Here is a 21009-nt window from a genome sequence, read left to right as displayed (position 1 = left end):
CTAGGGGCTGCATCTGCTGGATGGAGGATTTCTTCATTGCCAGGTTTCCTGAGGGAAACCCTGTGTATCAACCACGAGAGGAAGGATCTGGGGGCCAGCATCACATCTCACGTGAACGCTGACTGCGTGCTGCCACCTGGTGGCTGGGCAAGCTCTCAAGTCTACCAGGGACTTGAGAGCAATCTCTGGGAAGAAACCAGCGTCCTCCACCTACTGTGAGCAAAAACATTGCCTTGTACTCCTAACAACTGTGCCCTCCGTCCGCTTCTAGTTCCCGGATGAAGAAAGTGACTGATGTCTTAGGAAGGCAGATTTAAAGAGAATGGAATTCATTCTTATTCTGTTTTTAGTGATTTTGGGGTCTGCCCTTTTTTAAGCCCAGATTTGAGACCTTAGGGGAAAAGCCTTTGAAAATAGTATACTGGGGTTGGCATTGTGACATTGAGCATAAAGCCACTCCCTGCAGTGCTGGCATCCGATATGGGCACCAGTTCACATCCCGGTTGCTTCATTTCCAATCCAGCTCCCGGCTAATGCTCTTGGGAAAGCAGCGGAGGATGGCCCAAGTCCTTGGGTCCCTGCCATCACATGACAGACCCAGAAGAAGCTCCTGGCTCCTGGCTTCAGACTGGCCCAGCTCTGGCCATTGAGGTAGTGATCAAGGGGATAGAAGATCTCTAAGGATCTGCCCCTGACTCCCATCTCTCTGTAATGTGCCTTTCAAATAAATAAATAAATCTTTACAAAATAAGTGTACTGTCGAAGGGCAGAAAGAGGCTGGGGTGGAAACAGGCGAGGCTTACCTGTGAGGCAGAAGTTCTTGAGTGAGGCTTCTATACCTGCAGCATGAGTGTCACCTGGGAACTTGTTAAAATGCACATTCTTGGTCCACAGTGGGACCTGGCAGACCAGAAACTCTGGAAATAGAGCCAGGTGATTTGGATGCATGTTTAAGTCAGAGAGCTGCTGCTATGGGGAATATAAGCCAGGGCTGGGCAAATGGCAAGTGGATGGCATCCAGGACCCAGTGGGTTCCGTACAACCCTCATTCTTCTTTGGTTGCCACTTCCTGTGTTATTTACTCGATAAACACAAAGACTTAGTGGGTGAGTGCTGTGAGTGAGCCGCTGTGTCAAGGGCTAGAGAAACAAGCGTTGTTCTGAACAAGGGCTGGAGAATTTGCCTTTCTAACAATTTCCCAAGTGATGCTGATTGCAGGTTGGGAGAATCCATGCTTTGGGCACCCTTGAGAGTAGCAGGCCCAGGAACCCATGTGATTTTCATAGAGTGAGTGCAGTTAAGACTTTTAGAGGGAACTATGTGGCTCTGGGACCTCCTTCTCACCCTTTCTGCCTCTTCTAGCACACAGGAGCCAGGTTTATCTGAACTCTAGTCTATTATAAAGAGATTAAAACAACATACTATGATTTCACCCCTCTCCCCAAAGGTGAGGCAATTCTAAAGCCAGAGCAGACCTGCAATTATTAAGAGGCCTTGGAGAAAACCACCCGTGTTTTCAGAAAATTTGGCCATACGGTAAGACTTGGGTCGTGCTCTGCATTGCCCCAGCCTTACTGATGCTAGTTCATCTACCGCTTGTTTCATTGGCCATTTATAGCTTAGGTTGGTACAGTGGGTCTAAACAATTATAATGAAAAGGACAAATAAGTAGAACAGCAAATCACACTGGATTTGTGGCCACAATTCCGCAGTCAATACTCTTGGAGCTAGGAGGAGAACTCTAATTACACATTAGAACAGAAATATTTGCTTGCGCTTCACACAAAATCCCTACTCTCTGTGGGCTATCAGCGGTTCCCCTAATCAGTTTGTGGCCAGGATTGGGTGGGCAGGTAAGAGCTGGATTTTTCCTTTGTGAACTCTTCCATGCATGAAGCATCCCGGGGGTAGTGGCAAATCTCAAAGTTTTGGGGCCAAAGTTGACCCCCAAATCCTTTGTACCTTGTGGGAAGTTATGTGTTATCTCCGGATCTCCTTTTCTGTAAACTTGGTAGAATGCCACCTAGTCCGGGGCAATGGTTTTAAGGATCACATGTGAAAAGGTAGGTAAGTCACACACAAGGTGTGTGATGCATAACTGTTCCCAAGCCTCCAGTTTCAGAGGGCTGGAGCTGGGAGAGGGCGAGAGGTGAAGTCCTCAGCTACAGACTGTGTGCGTGTTTGCGCCATGCCTAAGGTTGTTGTATGTTGAAATGTGAGCATTGAGCGCCCAGTGGAGGGAATCCCTGGGCTTTGACAGCTCTGTTCCTCCCCAGGACATCAGACATGCCGGTCTGAAGCAGTGTCAGGAGATCACATTGGGGAATTAAACACAAGCTGGTATGGCACAGCAGACAGAACGGGTCCCTGCGGATTTGAAATAAGATGTACTTGGAGTTTAAAGGGATGTCCAAGTCCCAGTTGCTGTTCGTCAGGTACATCCCTCTGGAATATTAACTGAGTTCAAGTTCAGTGGCAGAATGATTGGGAGGAGGAGAGTTGGAGTTCAAGGGAAGGCCAGGTTGGGGGACTCTGTGGTGGGGCGAGAGGGTCCAGGCTCTGATGCGGGCAGGAGGGCAAGAAGGGGCGCCCATGGAAGTAGGATGGTGAGGGTGGGATGCTGGAGACTGACTTCACATTCTTTCTGAAGACAACTCCTTCTGGGTGAAATGCCTTTGGTGAACCATAGGCCAGTTCATCTGCCATGTGGTTGAACTGCTTAAAGAATGTACAATTCATTGACCACCCAGAAGAGAAAAAGATGACCCCAGTCACCATGTGATGAGTAGGTAGCAGAAGAGTTTAGGCTAAGGGGTCAGATTTGACCTTGAATTAGAATCCGGACTTCAAGTTGAGTGCCTTTGAGCTGGTTATGTAACTGTTCTGTGACTCCAGTCTCTCTGTAAATTGGGATCCATAACACACCTGTCTCCTAGGGTTGGTGTGAGGATTAACAGGGATAATTTAGGGAAGTATTTAGCAGAATGCCGGACTTGGGGCAAACTAGTGTCAGGATCTAGTTCTCTGCTTGCTGGATTGCTTTTCACTGCCCTTTAGTGAATCACCCACTCTTTCTGACAGTTGCTTCAGCTCTTCAAACACAGAAATAGCTGCAGTAGACCACGGGTGGGGGAAGGGGAAGGGGTCTGAGTGTGTGCAGAGAGGATCATTCATCAGAGACTGAGTGGATGCTCAGGTTTGTGTTCACATTTGTGTGCCAGGGGAGGCCTGGGTGGGAGGGAGTCAAACTCACCCGAGAAGTTTGTTTGGAAAGAAATGCGCCTTCCGTTTTGACTGAGAGGAAATGGGGAGGGGATGTGGTGTAGCAGGGCCGGCTGATGAAACTTCATGGTCTTATTTCTCAATCGGAAATAGGACATTCTCGCCCTCGGTGCCTCCAGCGGCTGAGGTCCAGATTGTCAGCCGTGGCTGGGTTTGCACCTGTCACTTCTGTCCCCACTTGACTTCGGTTAAGCTGCAGCAGCAGCCACAGCAACTGGGGGCTGGAAGGTAGCCCTGCCATTATGTGGGACCTCTTGGCAAGTTTTCCTGGTTCTCCATTTCTTAGTTCTCCAGACATACGCTAACTGCTTACTGTGTGCACCACGCGTGGGTAATTTCTTGGTGAAAAGAACAGGTACCTGTCTCATTCTCAGAGAGCTTTCACTGTGACAGGGGATAAAGCAATTGACACATGGTAGCCTACAGACATCTAGAATCAAGACTTGTTGTGAAGCCAAAGTTGAGAGTGCTACCAAGCCACATGAGAGGGCAGACCTAGTTTAGATAGGGGGCTCTACAGGGAGGAGAAATATAGTGCAGCCGCATGCAGATGGGAGAGGAAATGACATTGAATTGAACTTTTTTTTTTCAAACACAAGCCCTCCTTTCACAAGAACATGGGCCATGGGAAAAGCGGTTGCCCCGCTTCCTGATATTATTGTCCTCTGAATACACACACTCGTGCACACCCTCTTGACGGACACACATCCCCGTCAGTTATTCCTGACTTAGATGTTTCAACCTCAGGCTCAGTCTGGGCTCGCATCTCCCACGCTGCCTCCTTAACTGACTCTTGGACTCCGCAGGTTCTCTTTCCCTTCAGACCTTTTCCCTCAGGGTGTGTCTGGACGGCTCTTTCAGCCTTGATCCCATTTTCCCGTGTTGCTTTGTCCCTCCCATGTGGCAGGTGTGTGTTCAGCATGTCTATGCCCGTGTGTATGGTGCCTTTCCCCAGCGAGAATGCTGACAAGACCATCCCACATTATAGCTGAGTCATAATCTCACTCTCCACCCCACCCTGTTCATCCTGAATGAGTGAAAACTAAAACTCAGAGAAGATAAAGGCTCCCACCAGTCACTGGGTGAAAAGCTAAAACTCTAGATCATGTACTGCTCTTTGATCTCCCTGTCTTTCCTTTTGGTTTGACAGGAAGTTTGTTCTAGAGTCAACACACACTCTTTCTTTGCTCGTCCCTCCTGTTGGACCGTATATGTACTATCCTGTGTCCTTCCATTATTCACTTCAAGAAGAGGGTGCAGTATGTTGTATTATTGAGAACCTCTCTGTGACTTGATTACCTTATCTGTCAAAAGGGTATAGCAATTCAAATAAGTAAACATTTATTAAGCACTTACTGCATGTCTAGACCTCAGCAAAGCTTTGAAGATATAAAGCTATAATACTAGATATGGTCCCTGCCTTAGGGAAGCATATGGTGGAAGTTTTTGGCAAAGGAATCATTATAACATAGCAAATATCTGTATTGAAGGGGTGTACAATACATGGAAGCTCAGTACAGACCAACTCTTTTTTGCCTGGAGCAATTGGAAAAGTTCAGTAATACCTTCTCTACCTACCCCACCTTTGTAGGTGAGGTAGGTGAATAAATGGGGCACTGAAATAGGTAAATAAGGCAGTGAAAGTATAGAGAACTGTTCATGGAGCATGCCACCCAAACTGATGATATTGTGATATTGGAGACTTTGGTGAAAACTCAAAGAAAATGATGGCTGGGACAAGAAGGAGATCAGTCATCTGTTGTGATGGGCCAGTCAAATTTTACACCAGAAACTTCAGGCCCATGGCTATCATCTGTCTGACTATAATCACCCTCATTGTAAACTGATCATAGAAATGATCAAACCTACTCATTTCATTAACACAGTTGGAAGTACTCTGCGAGCTAGAGTTAGTCATCATCATCCTCCCACTGGAAGAAGAAGATGGAAGAATTGGATTAGAAGAGCATTTGGGATGTGGGAGGCAAGTGGACCTTTGGAATTGGAAACCCATAGCCTGCCTGTCTTGGCAGAACTCTGGGTGCTGATGAGCTGGTGAGAGACGCTCTCTCCACTTGTTCCTTGTGATCGGTAATCATGGAGATCTGAAAAGTGTGTTGTTTGGAAATAAGCAGTTTGCAAACATGAGCAGCTGTCATAAATGAAAGTACAATGTTCAGATAATTATTCCTCAGTTAGGATTCACAATAGCTTGGGTCAAAGAACATTGCCCAAAGCACAAAAACTATGCATGGTGGAAGTCTGACATCATCCCAGGAGGCATTCCTTAAAAACAAAACAAAACAAAACAAACCATCCACTTGTGTAGTGCACTTGACATTTGGGTCCTGCCTCAAACTGGAGGGCTGTGGTCACCCACGCTCTAAGAAGGAAAAATGACCACAGGGCACCCTCTGGTGGTGAGGCAGACCCACTGCAGCTTATGATCCAAGTTCCTGTCCCTGAGGGAAACTTATGAATCTGAGAAACACCTTCAGGAACTGGTTTTAGTGTCCCATTTTGGAGAGACGTCTTCTGTCTGGTGAGAGAAAGCTCTGAGGATCTTCTTGCTGGGCTGTGTGGCAGTAAAGCAGGGACCGTGCAGTCTTCCACAAATGACACGTTATTGTAGTGAACATGATGCAAGAGGCCCTATATAAGTCACTGTGACAAATGGCTAACTAAACCAGAACCAGGACCCTCTGCCTTGCACAACTCTCTCTCCTTTTGCTCTTTGCTTCCTCCATGTTGCTGGCATCAGCCAGCAAGGGATACTCTGTCTTTGAAGTTGAATCTGTGCTATATTGCTGCAGAATAGCAAGATAATTTTGGCACCCCCCCTCCCAAATCATTGCAGGGGTCCCCTTTTTGTGGCTCTGGGAGCCTTCAGGAAGTACAGATGCAAAGAGGAAGGCTGGATAGAAACAATTCCAATGACCTGTTTTCCTCTCACCCCGGGAGGGAGGCCCCTGCACTGATCAATACACAGATGTCTCATCAGCTGTTGGTGGAAGTCCCCAGGGTGACAGAGAGCTGTGATCTCCGAGTCCATGACTAGAGCTGACCTCAGCTTAATTTCTTGGTGGTGCTGTGTGTTATCTTGGCTGCAGTAAAAATGAAAGGAAGTACATACAAACAATGGCACCCTGATGCTGCCTGGTTTTATCTTTGGCTAAAGCTGACTTGAGGCACCCAAGTCCAGCTAGAGATGACTCCACGGGCAAGGCAGCACGATTGATTTTCCCTTTTGTGTGGGACCATCTCGGTTATCTGTAGGATCCTTTTAGGCTTATTGTTTGCATGTGTCACGATGTAACAGCAAAGCCAGATCAGAAGCTGTCTGGCAGCCCCCACTTTGCAAATCACTGGGGCAGACCAGTGATTACTGCAGCTCAGATTTGAGACAATGGGTGCCGGAGAGATGGCAGTGCAAATATGTGGTGGGAGGGTTCTGTGTGCTCAGCTTTAGTCCCTAGACTATTTGTCACCTAACAAATCCTTCAGAATCATTCTTGGTCCACAGCAAAGAATGGAGAGGAGCCGGTAGTGGGCTGCCCTCACATAGGCTTGGCTGGTGAGTTGGAGAGGAGGAGTGGGGGCAGGTGGGACTGTTCCTGGCTGCTGGAGTCTCCCTTGGGTAGAGACAAGCCCGGGCAGTTCCTGGGTGACAAAGAAGGCTCACAGTCTGGCCCCACCTCGCTGGAAGCAGAGCACTCAATGTGTTTCTCTTTAAAGGCAGCTTGTCAGGATCTACCACGGGCCCTGTTGAGCTCAGAGCCAGAGACTCATTTGGGGCAGTGAAATAGGAGAAGGTCTTGTGGACAGATGGTGACCCCAGAGGAGGGATCAATTGAACCAGTGTTTTTCACATTTATTTTCTACAACTAATTCAGTTCAAATACGTTGAGAATTTAAGTAATTTGCATAGTACGCGATTTACTAAAACATGCAAACCCAAAGTCAGTAGTTACTGTATCATTGCAAAACAATTTTTATAACCAAATTTTCAGTTTTTTATATTTTAATGTTCAGACAGCTTCCTTCCAATGGAAGCTGAAAATCAGCATGTCAGAACACTTGATGATACTTAAAGCACTGCTGAAATCCTCAGAGGGAGACTTAGGACCTGACCTGTCATGTGTATACTGGTCCTAAGGGATTTTCCCATTATCATTTGGAGGAACATTCTACCTCTTCAAAGTTCTTGTCCTAGAAGTCCTCAGAGGAGTCTTACTGAAAAAACTCCTTGGTCAATGTCCATGGACGGGTGGGGGACTTGCAGCAGGTTATGCTGAGTAGGGTGGCAGTGTGGTCATCTGCCCCAGATATTTTATCATCTGTACATGTTAGATCACCAGTGAATTTGCGAGACAGCTTCAGATGACAACTGCTCCCTTTGACTCTGCTCTAAAGACCTTCTTGTGAGCAAATTCCTCATGCTGAGAGCCCAGAATGTGGCCATTCAGCTGAATACCTGGCATGGGACTCACTGGGCGGAACACTGTGAAACTGTGATTGGATCAACAAGAAGAGATGTTCTTCTGATGTAGAAATGTCAGGTTGACAGAGCACTCAAAATCGGTCTCCTAGACTTGTACCCGACTAGACCCAGACTGAGAGTTGAGATCTGGAGGCACAGGTGAGCCCATGCCATTCGAGAAAGCCTAGAACCTTAGCACTAAGGCACGAAGCAACAACTTGCAGCCTAGATAGCTGCGCATGTATCAAATGATTGCTCTTATTTGGAACACTTCATTGGCTCATTCAACAAACAAGTATTGCATACCTACTACCTATCAGGCAGCTGGGATACAAGAGTGGACAATAATTTATTCTTTCAGGTGTTTTGTCTCAAATATTTAGCAAAGCAATGTACAGATGAGCTTGTGGTGGCAAGCTGAGTCTGTTTCCAGTGCGTTGAACTATTTACGATTTAATTCTGGTGGGCATTTCCTTGTAATGGGCTATATTTCTGCTTTTTGATCTATGATTTTAAGTACTATTTTAACCCTAACTATGAAAATTGAGGATTTAACTCATTTGCACTATGCCCACCCACTCTGTCTCCTTCTTCCTCGTTTTCCTTGATTATTTGATGATTATCATTCTGTTGGGATGTTAAATAGGCCCCTACATCCATCATGGAAAGCTGCAAAGTCGAAAACAATGAGTGACAGATATCCTCACATTCTAAACAGAAGTGCTATACTCTATATACAGAACCTGCCTCCCTACCCCCCACCCCCCAAAAAAAACCCAATCAAAAAACAACAAACTCATGGAATCTAGCTCATCTCCACCTGCAGCTGATAAGGAAGAGCAGGACAAGTGTGGGGGAGATTGGGGAGTAAGAATTTCTTTAGGAATGGAGGTTGGTGGGTGTTCCCTTCCCACCTCAAGCCAAAAGAGAAGGGTCTTTAAGACTGCCATTCCAAAAGAGTGGTGATCTCAGTCAGAAAGGGAGATTGGCCAATGCTTTCTCTGTTTGATACCAAATCTCTCAGGTGTCCTCTTTGGGGATGTTGCTTGTGGTTGCTCTCTGAGGTCCTGAATTCTAGATATACGGTTCCTACTTCAACTTTCTGTTGCTCAGCTGATGGTTAATGTAGGCTCTTCTGACGGTACACACACAGACCAAATTTCTTCTTCTTTTTAAAAAGATTTGCTCATTAATTTGAAAGGCAGTTACAGAGAGGGTGATGGGGAGAGACAGAGAGAGAGGTGGAGAGAGAAAGCACACTTCCATTTACTGGTTCACTCTTCAAATGGCTGCAACAGCCTGGGATGGGCCAGGCAAAGCCAGGAGCCAGGAACTTCATGCTGGTTTCCCACGTTGGTGGCAGGGGTCCAAGCACTTGAGCCACCTTCTGCTGCCTTCTCAGGCACAGTAACAGTGAGATGGATCAAAAGCAGAGCACATGGGACTTGAACCAGTGCTCTGATATGGGGTGTTGGCATCTCAAGTGGCAGATTAACCTGCTGTGCCACAATGCCAGCCCCAACTGCATTTCTTACTGATAATATGGAACCACATCTTGTGTGTCCCATTCATGGAAAACTTGTTTTTCATAAGTTTAGACAGGTTGTGCCAGGTCTTTGGGGAGGAGGGCATAGGTTTCTTCTTAACTCAATAACCCAGACTCTTCTCCAATCAAAATGGTTTCTCCTCTACCTTTCTCATGCCCTCACCCTGACTAAGCCATGCTTTCTGATCCCTTAACTGTCACCTCTTCTCCAAGTCCAAGGATGGTTAACAGATCTTTATCTTTGGTGCCAATTAATCAGTAGTTGTTAGCGGCTGCCATGATCCTATGAAGAATTAGATTTCCATAGGGCACACCAGGATTCATTCTCCAACTTCCACTCTAGCTGACCGAGGGGGCTGAGTCAATGGCATCCAAGATCATTTCCTTCCCTGCGCTGGGGACTCAACAAGAAAGTGTGAGAAGCCTGCTGGGGGTTTCTGCGAGAGGCAGCTGTTCTCTTACAGGTAAGGAAAGACGCTCTCTGCCTCCTCTGGGCCTCGCCATCCTGGATATGATATCTGCTGTAGCCAGCCTGCAACCAGGGTAAAGATGAAGCCGGCTTTGAGAGTGGAGGAAAAGCCAGATGGAGAGAAACTGGATCCCCCAAACTTCACTGAGCCATGGAATCAACCAACCCTGAAGTCTACCCCGTCTGGTCTTCCAGATGTCCTGTGATGTGAGAGAATGCATTTCCACACTGAGCCGATCTGAGGCCAGGTTTCTGTGACATGAAGCTGAAGTGAAACTAGCTGATAAGATTTCTTAAGTCATTTCTGGAATCAGTGTGAGGGTGGGCAGCAATCCATTAGTTGTGGGTCAACTGTGAGGGTTTCGGTCTTGGCCAGCACAGTTTCATTGTTGGGTTGGTTTTGCTTTCGATACTACCCAGCATAGTATTTTTAAGGTGCAAACAGGGATCATTGCATAAAACGAACACCCCTACTTGTGTGGTTCGTTCTGGGCCTTAGCTTCCTGAATCACCCTGTCTGTTCCGTACCGCACTTCTTCTGCTCCTTTCTTCATACCCTCAGTGCCAAAATTTTTGCTTATTTCATTCTCAGGACTTTCTCTCTTCCTCAGTGTTGGGATTTAAAAATCTGCTCAGAGATAGCATAAGAACACAGCACACTGTGGCCTACAGGGTGAGTGGTGTTGAGATGATCCTATGCAAGGTGATCTGGCTGCTGGCACCAGTGATCCTATCCATTAGGAGGGCTGAGCTGGTTGATCCGAGGGGCTTGGCTAGTGCCCCCTTCGGCTGACCCTCATTGATCTGTGGGCAGTGCTCCAGGAACGGTGTGTTGGGTCCAACAGGATGCTGTTCTGTAGTCACACACACCACACTGACGACATGACTAGCATAGTTTTTGAGCTCTTCTGCTGATATTGTTCCTCATTTCTGGAGTCTTCAATGCATTTCCTTAATCCATAAACAAAAATAACGGGAGAGAGAGGAAACAATGGGGCATTTACCAGCGGCCTTTCATGTTGCAGGGGCTTGTAAATTTAGCCCTGAGTCAACATGGACACTGCACACAGGTGTGGCTTGTGGAGTAGTTCCTGGCTCTCTTGGCAATAAACTCTTACTTTTTTTTCTGTTTGCTAATTGATTAAAAAATATGTATGTATTGCAAAGCTCATTTATTGATCGCGAGGAGAGTGAAAAGGATAGCTTCCCTAATTAAAAGCGATCAGAGCTGTGAAAGTTTAATTAATTGGATGCATGTCACTTCATTTCCATGTTATGTTGTGCACAGCGCTCTGTTTTCATAATTACCATGTTATGTCAGGGTGGCGGGTGTCTCTCTAATTAACAGTCTGGGGGAAAAGTGATGTATGGGCCTGCTGAGCAGGCAGAGTGGGTGGAAAGAGAAGTCCCAGCCAGGATCGTCAGCCTCTCTTCCCAGTGGCCTGTTTCTTGCCACTTGCATCCTGCTTTGTTCACTTCGTGAAGTTTTGGTGGCTCATCTTGGAGACTGCTGTTGAGTTCATTGTCTACCAGGTTTTGGCCATCAGAGGACAGGGAGACCGAGGGATGCTGTTGGACTTTGCAGGGTAAAAACTCCCTCCAGGTGGGAAAGGGTCACTTAAACCACTTTCTTCTCTGAACCCCTGACATTACATTCATTGCATTTACTCCATACAGGACCAACAGGTGCCCACCCAGCCAAGACAAACTGAGTGTCCGCTCTGTGCAACGTGCAGTGACAGGTGGCATGGCTTTGAGCTCAGATTCCGACTTCCTAGTAGATAAGTGACATTGGAGAAATCACTAAAGCTCTCTGTGCTTCAGTTATCTCATTTGCAAAATGAGAATACTAAGATCCTCCCAGTTAAGGTGTTGTGTGCATTGCATGAAATCGCGTAGATGACATAGGTAGTACACCATTTTCTCAGCGAGGTTTATTGAACAATTCTCCCCTTTCCCCATGTAGTTTATTTTATTCCTTGTTTGAATGATCTTATTGTAGATTGTAACTTCTCACTGGTATCACTCCTTTGGCCTCTTCCTCAAATCCGTACTCTACTTTGGAAACAATTTTTTTTTTAATAAATGTAAAGTTGATTATATGAATGCCCTGCTGAGACCCTTAAAGGGACCCTGTTGCCCAAAAAATGAATAAACTCTCAGCACAAGAGTTCTATCCCCTGTCCTAGCTGACCCCTGTCTATGGCCAGCCTCACCTTCTGTAGCCCCTCTCTGCAGCCCTCCTGCTGCTGCCCCAACTCCCAAGTTTCCCTCACACCTAAGGGTCACATCCTTTTCCCTCCTTCTTCTTGAAAAACTCATTTTCTCTGAAAAGCAGAAGTCCTAGCAGCTTTTTCACTTTCAGTTCAAATATCTCTTTTTTGGTAAAATCTTCTACCCCTCTCCCCCTCTTTAGTGCCATTTTCTTGTTTGGAGTCTCTTCCTGATTCCACAGGAAGTTCCGGTATACAAGGACAGGAAGTTTCTACAAGCCAGAGTGTGGTATGAAGCAAGCTTTTGATAAATGGCTGTTGAAGGATGACTGCAAAGTACAAACCTTTTTTTCATACTCTTTAATGCCTGCCTTCCCGCAAAACTGTTGGCTCCATTTGGGCAGGGGATATTTCTATTTTGTTTTATATAATTCCCATGTAATATGCCTGGCACATGAAAGGTGTTCACTAAAGAAATAAAACTGGCACATCACCTGTCTAGATGCCTCCCAGGTGCGTTGTGAGGGCGAACTGACAATGCATATAAAAGTTCTTAGAGTTAAAAATGATTGGAAAACACAGCCAGGTCATCCATTGTTGAACAGTTATTGCCGATGACATTATCACCATGATACTTCTTATTGGAAGATGTGCTCTTCCCTTCCAGGAGCAGCAGGATGTCTGGGTTCTTCTGCGAGCTGTCATTGCATCTGAGGGGCTGAAGTGAGTGCCCGGAGAGGCCTGGAGAACGCCCTCCTGTTGCATGAAGAGGAATCCCGAGGCTGCTGTTCAGTGGTACTGCAGCTGAACAGCAAGTAAGTCTCAGCCTGCCTTGTTTTTATAATCCTCTAGTCCTCTGGATTTCTTCATATGCCTTCTCCCAGCTCCGTAACATATACCATAAATAATGCATTCTGGTAATCTTAGCAAATCATTTTATTTCCAAGCACTTGTCTAGAGTCCAATTCAAGGTTTTTCCTTTCACTAAGGAAAGTTTTCCCCCTTCACGTACATGTTTAACGTTGTAGCAAATAACAAGTCTTTTCACGAGTGTAAAACCCCCAACAAGTCTTTTCACGAGTGTAAAACCCCAAAACCAAAACCCAGCTGTGAGGCTTGTCAGCCACTCCCCTTCTCACGAACTAGCAACTGCTACCAGAAATAAACCCCAAGTGCATGTTCTCGTTGGACGAGCTCTTCACACTTGACTGCAGTTCAAACACCTGGACTATGGACCAGGCCTGCCATCAGCTCAAAGCCAGTGCAAACCCAGGCTGATGAAAAGCGACTTTTTCCTTTTTTAAAAGATTTTTTTATTTCTTTGAAAGGCAGAGGGACAGAAAGAAAAGGAGAGGACAGCGATCTCCCATCTGCTGGTTTACTCCTCAAATGGTCTCAATGAAAGGGGTTGGGCCAGGCTGAAGCAATGAGCTTGGTACTATATCCAGGTCTCCTACCTGGGTGGCAGGGGCCCAAGCACTTGAGCCATTATCTGCTGCCTGTACAGGCATGTTAGCAGGGTGCTGGACCACAAGCAGAGGAGCTGGGACTTGAGTCAGCACTCGGATATGGGATGCTGCAAGCAGTGGCTGAACCTACTGTGCTGTAACATGTCTCTCAGAGACCTTTCTCCACACTATAATTTAATATTAATGAAAACAAAAAAACTCAGACCTGAACTACTTCTCCAGATATAACTTGAATCTTACAGAAAAATACAGAAAGCTGGCCTTAGAGAGTTTAGCTGGGGTGTGAGTTGTAGGGGTGAAGGTGGCGGGTCCAAGAGCCTGGATTCTAGGTGGGCTCTGCCACTGGGAAGTCATCCAGCATTTTGGGACTTGGGTTTCCTAGGGAGTTAAATGAAGAGGCTGCAGGGGTGAGCCTGCAGGCAGCCAGTCTGTAGGAATAATCAGTCCATTCCTACCTTACACCAGCACTGTGCTGGGTGCTGGGGACACAGTGATGAGAAGACTCATTGGCCACAGTGCAGTGCCAATGCAAGACGTGGGTGTGCTTGGCCCTAGGTCCCAAAGTGCAGGCTCCAAGCCGAGGTGACTGACTTTCCTGGGTGCCGAGTCCAGGTCGTCAGCATCGCCTCCTGCTGCACACTGCGTGTGCTTTTCCTTTGCCTGCACTCCCTTTCCCACTAAGCAACTGCAACCCAACACAGAAGCTAGGGGAGCTCCGGAACACCTTGCCTCTCAAAAGAAGAGGAAGCCAGCAGAGCCTAGCCCTCTGCCTTCCCTGTGACAGTGCTGGGTTCCCAGGCCTAGGTGCAGAGGAGCGGGAAGTCAATGCCTCACAAAGGCCTCTGGGGGCAATCACTGCCTCCCTCCTTAAGCTATGCACCAAGGGGATGCACCGTGCTCACCCAGAAAGTAGACCTTCTTCCTGCAAAACTTGTGCTTTGTTTGCCTCACCACGTGAAATGAACAGCAGTCAGGGAGTCCTCAAGGCACACTGGGGAAACAGGAAGGAGAGGGGCAGGGGTTGGGTGCAGGAGGCCTGGGAGGCCACACAGGCACTGTCTGTGACTTTAACACAGGGGTCCTCAAAGCCGGCTGGAGTGGCTGGAGCAGCTGGAGCGCTCACTCACCCTGGAATTGTTTCTGATGGAGGCTTGACTTTGCTACTCAGTTTCCACGTGATGCTGATTCTGCTTTGTCACGCACTGAGCCAAACCAGGGGCCTGAGGGGAGGACAATCTTGAGGGGAGGATGATCTTCACAGGCATCCTATTGGATGAACCAACATCTCCTGTGCAGTATGTGAGCCAAGACGTAACCGCTGGGTATACTGAGCACCACGACAGCTCTATAGCAGTGATGCTTTCGAATGCGGTTTCACAGGCCACCCTCATCAGAATCACTTAGGACTTTGCTACACAAAACAAGATTGCCAGACTAGCAGGCTCAGAATCCCCTGGGTGTCTGGTAGGAGACTCTCGGGCCCTTGCCTGAATCAGAGGATAGTTTTCGGCAAGACCCTGGTGATTCGCAGGCTCCAGGCAGCGAAGCCTTGCTGTAGGGACTCTCGGATATGGCTCAAGGATAGCCGCCTGCTGCTGTTTGGAACACAATCTGGCTCCCGAACTTGCGACACCTTGAACTCCAAGGTATAAATTAATGGAATGAGAGAGCAGAAAATTCAGGAAATTGTGGTATTTGGGAGGTGGGCCTGGTGGGAAGTCCTTTGGTGATAGGGCAGGTGCCCTTGGTAGGTAGTTCTTGCAAGAGGGTCAGCTGTAAAAGTGGAATCGGGCCAGCACATTGGCTGCTTCCTGGTTGACCCTGCCTCTGCACACGCTCTGCCTCTACTGTTGCCATCGCCCGTGTTTTCCAGGTGCCAAACCAAAGAGGCCAACTGGTCTTGGACTTGAATCTCCAAAACTGTGAGCTAAAAAGCCTTTTCTGTTTTTGGAGTTAGCTGCCTCAGAGAGCTCACTGTGGCAAGGAAGAGTTGACTGGTGCCGTATAAGGGGTGGGGGAAGGTAGGGCTTGGCGTTAGTATAACGCTGAACTTCTGCACGCCAGCTCAGTCCTGGGTGTGACCGGAGTGGGAGACTTCACCAGGGACAGTGGCTCAACCTTCACAGTGCACTTGGGGAACAAAGCCCCCGAGCAGTCAGCTTTGTCAGTGTCTTTTTAAGGATCAATACGCAATGTAGTGCTTTAGCTTCTATGTGATGATACAGCTTGTAAAATTTTGGAGCAGATTATGGTTATAAAGGAAGAGCCGGGATGGGAAGTGGTGCTCAGAGGAGGCTTGTGAAATGTGCAATCCACCAGAATTGCCTACTATCCTATTTCTTAGGGTGCAGGGGTGAGTGACCTAAGAAAATTCGGCAGGGTTTTATTTCCAGCCATGCATCACTAATATTATCTTTTCCCAAAGGCCTAGAAAGGTTTTTAAAGATGGTTTTATTCACACAGCATACAGTTTACTTGTGCTCACTAGCAATCAACTGCACTGTGCTGCCAGCAGCCCTAGGCTACCACTCATTTAGTGTCCGTCTGTGGAGATTGGCCTGTTTCCTTTGAATCGCAGGTATGTGGAGTCGTACAATATGTGGTGTTTGTGATTGGCGTCTTTGACTTAGCATAGTGTTTTCAAGGTTCATCCATGGAGTGGCATCCATTCTTATCACCAGGTAATGTGTGGTCATATGGTTGTACTAGATATGCTTATACACTCATCAGAAGATTGGCTTTACCTGGCTCCTGCCTTCAGATCAGCATGGTGCACTGGCTGCAGTGCGCCAGCCATGGCGGCCATTGGAGGGTGAACCAACGGCAAAAGGAAGACCTTTCTCTCTGTCTCTCTCTCTCTCACTGTCCACTCTGCCTGTCAAAAAAAAAAAAAAGAAAAAAAAAAAAGATTGGCTTTGGGGTTGCCTGCACTATTTGTTGTAACTCTTGTGTAAACATCCATGTGTAAGTTTTAGTGTGGATATATATATATATATATTTCTATTTATATCGGGTATACATCCAGGAGTGGATCTCCTAGGGTATAGGGTAACTATGTGTTTAGCTTTTAACAACCTTCTAGACTTTTTTTTTCTTTATTTGCTAATTTTCTTTGAGGGGCAGATAGAGAGCAAGCAAGTGAGCTTCCATCTACTCTTTGTCTCCCCAGTGCCCACAATGTTCAGGGAGCCATGAACTGAATCCAAGTCTTCTAGATGGCTTCCAATAATTCAGCTATACTTCAGCCAACACTGCTACCCTCTCAGGGTCTCCAGGATCCACACAAGCAGGAAGTTGGAGAAGGAGCCAGAACTGGCAATCAAACTCAAGTACTCATATGAAGGACATAAATGTCCTAGCCACCGCAAGGCCAAATACCATCCCTTGCCAGACTGTTCCACAGGGGCTGTGGCATTTTATATTCTCAGCAGCGAGTACAAGGGTCCTAATTTTCCACCTCCTCACCAACACTTGGAATAACTTGATTTTAGTCATGACTGTCCTAACGGTTGTGGATATCCAGTTGTCCAAGCCCCATTTGCTCAATACTATTCTTTGCCCCATTGAGTTGGTTTAGCACTTTAGAACAATTCATATATTTTTTTAACCCTAACTGTATATCAGATGCACCTGTGAAATGCCTGGGCCCCTCCTCTTTATAAATAAATCAGAATACTAACATACAGTCAGGGCTGAAAACCATGGGCATGGATGTTCTCAAATTGTGATCTCCAGGTTAGCAGCATTGGCTGTACCTGGGTGCTCATTAAAATGCCAGTTTTCAGCCGGCGCTGCGGCTCAATAGGCTAATCCTCCGCCTGCGGCGCTGGTACCCTGGGTTCTAGTCCTGGTTGGGGCACCGGATTCTGTCCCGGTTGCCCCTCTTCCAGGCCAGCTCTCTGCTGTGGCCCAGGAGTGCAGTGGAGGATGGCCCAAGTCCTTGGGCCCTGCACCCGCATGGAAGACCAGGAGAAGCACCTGGCTCCTGGCTTCGGATCAGCGCAGTATGCCGGCCCCAGCGGCCATTGGAGGGTGAACCAATGGCAAAGGAAGACTTTCCTCTCCATCTCTCTCTCACTGTCCACTCTGCCTGTCAAAAAAAAAAGCCAGTTTTCAGGACACTGTCCTTACATTCTAGAATCAAACAGTAGGAGTGGGGCTCAGAGGTCTGTGTTTGAACAAGTCCTCTGCATGATTGTGGTGCACACTTGAGTTTGAGAGCTCTTGGCCCTGGCCAGAATGTTGCTCTTACCTTACATGGTAATAAGCTGCCTCTGGAATCAAACTCACCTGTGAAGTTTATGCCCCTGCACCTACATGGGTACTCAGGAGAGGCTGTTTGCTCTGCTTTTAGCATCCATCGAGGTCTAGTGGCTCCTGCTATGAGTACTGTGCTTGTGGATCCTTTCTGCTTCTAGGCTAAAGCCCTGCTGGCAGAAAGAGGCAGGGCCCCACCTCTTCCTGCCTCCACTTGTGGGGTTAATGACTGCACTGAAGCACAAGGCAGCTGTGTCCTCAAGAGCTCTCAGTCCTGCCTTAGAGGGCTCCTGTGCCCAGTGTTTATTGATCTTCTCACATGTCTAATACAACCAGCTCACAGATGAGGGTGTTTAAGTGCTATAATGAGAGGCTCAGTCTTCCTGCAGAAACTTGGATTTCAGAAGGAATGAGGGTAGGGAATATAGGACCTCAGTATCAATAGCTGCTTCATCAAATTACTGTTGGTGTCACTCCTAGGGTGTAGAAGCCCCAGGCTCATGTTCGGTTCTCCTTGCCCAAATCCTAACCCAGTGCTGCACGTTCAGCACCCTTCCACTCTCTGGCTCTGGAACAGAACTCCTGCCTTTCTGCCTAGATTCTAGGTCGTGAAACCCAGGCCGTGTGCTTTCAAGTGTTAGATGATATGCGGAACGCTCTCCCTCCTTTGCTTAGCCTGCCCCTGCTGATGCTGATGAGTTGGGCCTGGCTCACCTCTAGGGTATCAGGTGTCTGTGCACATGCTTGTCCAGCTCCCATCCCGTTGGCCCCTCTCTAGAGTGAGCCCAGGCTCTGACTTCACCTGTGTGTTCAGCTTTTCTGACCCAGATCCCCTTATTCCAAGATGATTAGCGTCTACAGATACTTTGTGCCAGTTAACAGTCTTTTGAATTTCAGTCCAGAAAATGTGATCCAAATTGGCTAAATCAAAATGGGAATTTTCATGTGACTTAGAAGTCCAGGAACGTTCTGGTTTGGGCATGGCTTCATCAAACACTCCTAGGTGCTTTTCTGCTTATCACCACTTGGTTCTTGTGTTTTGTAATGATTTGTTAGCAAAATATGGCTGCAACACTCCCAGACCTGGTGTTTTTGCCATATCATCTCTCATGGGGAAGCATGGAAATCTCTTACCTTTAAGTCTCATTGGGACGTAATGGAATTGATTGAATCATATGTTCAGCTTTGGGCCAATCTCTACAGCTTGAGTAGGGTTTTGACACACTGATTAGCTTGAGCCTAGTTATGGTGCCCAGCCCTTGGAGTCAGAAGGCGACAGGACTTCATACTAGCCTTAAAAACAGGAAATGAGAAAGGAATGGTGTGGTTTCATACAAAGTAAACATCTGGTCTTTGTCTCTGGTTCTCAGCCCAGAGCTCCTGAGGTTATTGCAACTTACTGTTGCTGGTGTGTTAATGAGGTGACTGTGGATCCTAGATAACTTCAGTAGAGGGGCAGGTCATCAGAGAGGGATCACACTATAATTAGAGGTTGGAATTTTTCACCTCCTTCTTTCTGGACCTCCCAAGATGGGAGGATGAATGGAGATTGGGTTCAATCATCACGGCCAGTGATTTTACCCATTGTGGCTACACAATGAAGCCTCCATGAAACCCTTAAAATGACAGGGTTTGAGGAAGTTACAGGTTGAGCACACTGAGCTGCTGGGAGAGTGGTGCACTTAGTGAGGCATGGAGGCCCTCCGTGCCAATCCCTGTGTCTTTATTCATGTGTCTATTTCATTTGGCCACTCCTGAGTTTCAGTCTTTGTAACACAGGGGTAATAAGTTGTAAGAGCATGCTTGAGTTCTAGTAGTAGGACTAGTGAGTTATTGATCCTTGTGGGAACCCCCACATGAATGGCTGGTGAGTTAGAAGTACAAGTGGCAACTTTGGACCTGTGACTAGTGCCTGAAGCAGGTTGATCTTATAGGACCAAGCCCTTAATGGGTCTGTGATAACTCTGGATAATGTTAGAATTATTTATTATTAATGTTGGATTTTTGGACCACCAGCTGGTGTCAGAGAATTGGTGTTGGAAAAGATAACACATGCTTGGTGTTGGAGCAGGGAAGGACCACTCAGATGGTCTTAGATAGTTGGTACCACAAAAAGGATCGGTGGAGGTTGGTGACTGAAAAGCACAGAGCCACTGCATTCTTCCTCCCTGGCTGGATTCCAGCTCTGCCTCTCCTGACAGATCTCTGTGGACATTGCACTCTGTGGACACGCCTTCTTTCCAGTCCCAGACACCGTAGCTCATTTGGAAAGTGGTCCTGAGATTGATAGAGTATAGGTTAAATTCTAGTTAGCTGTGGGCATTTCATGAGGATGACTTTTCTTGAAGATGGTTTGGTGCTATGTATTGCTTTAAAATGTTCATACAGTTTGACTTTGTAATATTTGTTTAAGATTAATTTATTTCAAAGCCAGAGTTATGTAGAGAGAGGAAAAGAGAGAGGCAGTCAGACACATCTTCCATCTGAGAGACAGACAGACACAGATACAGTCAGATATATCTTTCATCTGCTATTCCCTCCCCAAATGGCCAGGGTTGGGCTAGGCTGAGGCTAGGAATTCTATCTGGGTCTCCCATGTGAGTGGCAGGGGCCCAAACCTCCAAACCTTTGGGCCACCATTGTCTGCTTTCCAAGGTGTGTTTGCAGAGAGTTGGTTTGGAAGTGGAGCACCAGGACTCCAGCCAGCTGGGGGTGCCAGAATTGCAAGCAGTGACTTAACCCACTGTGCCACAGTGCAGGCCCCTCACTTTGTAATCTTAAATTTTGATAATTTATTCTCTGGAAATGATCTAATATGGGGTTCAAGCTTTGGGTATGAATGTTACCTATTGCAGTATTATTTATATTAGGAAAACACTTTCTGAAATAGTACCCAGCATTATATGATCAATCAAATAAATTTCAGCACATCCCTAAGATTGAATATTATGTAACTACATAAAAATTGTAAACAATTTGAGTCCATTGGCAAATTCTGTGACAGCATCTGAATTACATTAACCAAGCTTTGATAAGATGGCTAGAAACACATAGAATAACACAGTAATGATGTTTCCCTGGGTGGTGGAATAATTGGTATTTGGGTTGTTTTCCTTAGAAAAATCAGAAATACAGACTAAAGTTCTGTAAATATCTGTCACTGTGTCTAATCTCCAGAGTAAGAACCAGAAGGTCAAGAAATAGAATTCTTTTATAAAAGAAAAAAGTTAATAAAAACAATTCCACAGCAGTATATTATGCAGCGGTTGAATTAGATTTTCATCTTCAGGCCT

The sequence above is a fragment of the Oryctolagus cuniculus genome, chromosome 3 (assembly GCF_051225735.1).
Source record: "Oryctolagus cuniculus isolate XC-2025 breed Fujian yellow rabbit chromosome 3, ASM5122573v1, whole genome shotgun sequence".
NCBI lineage: Eukaryota > Metazoa > Chordata > Mammalia > Lagomorpha > Leporidae > Oryctolagus > Oryctolagus cuniculus.
This window is presented reverse-complemented; position numbering follows the sequence as displayed.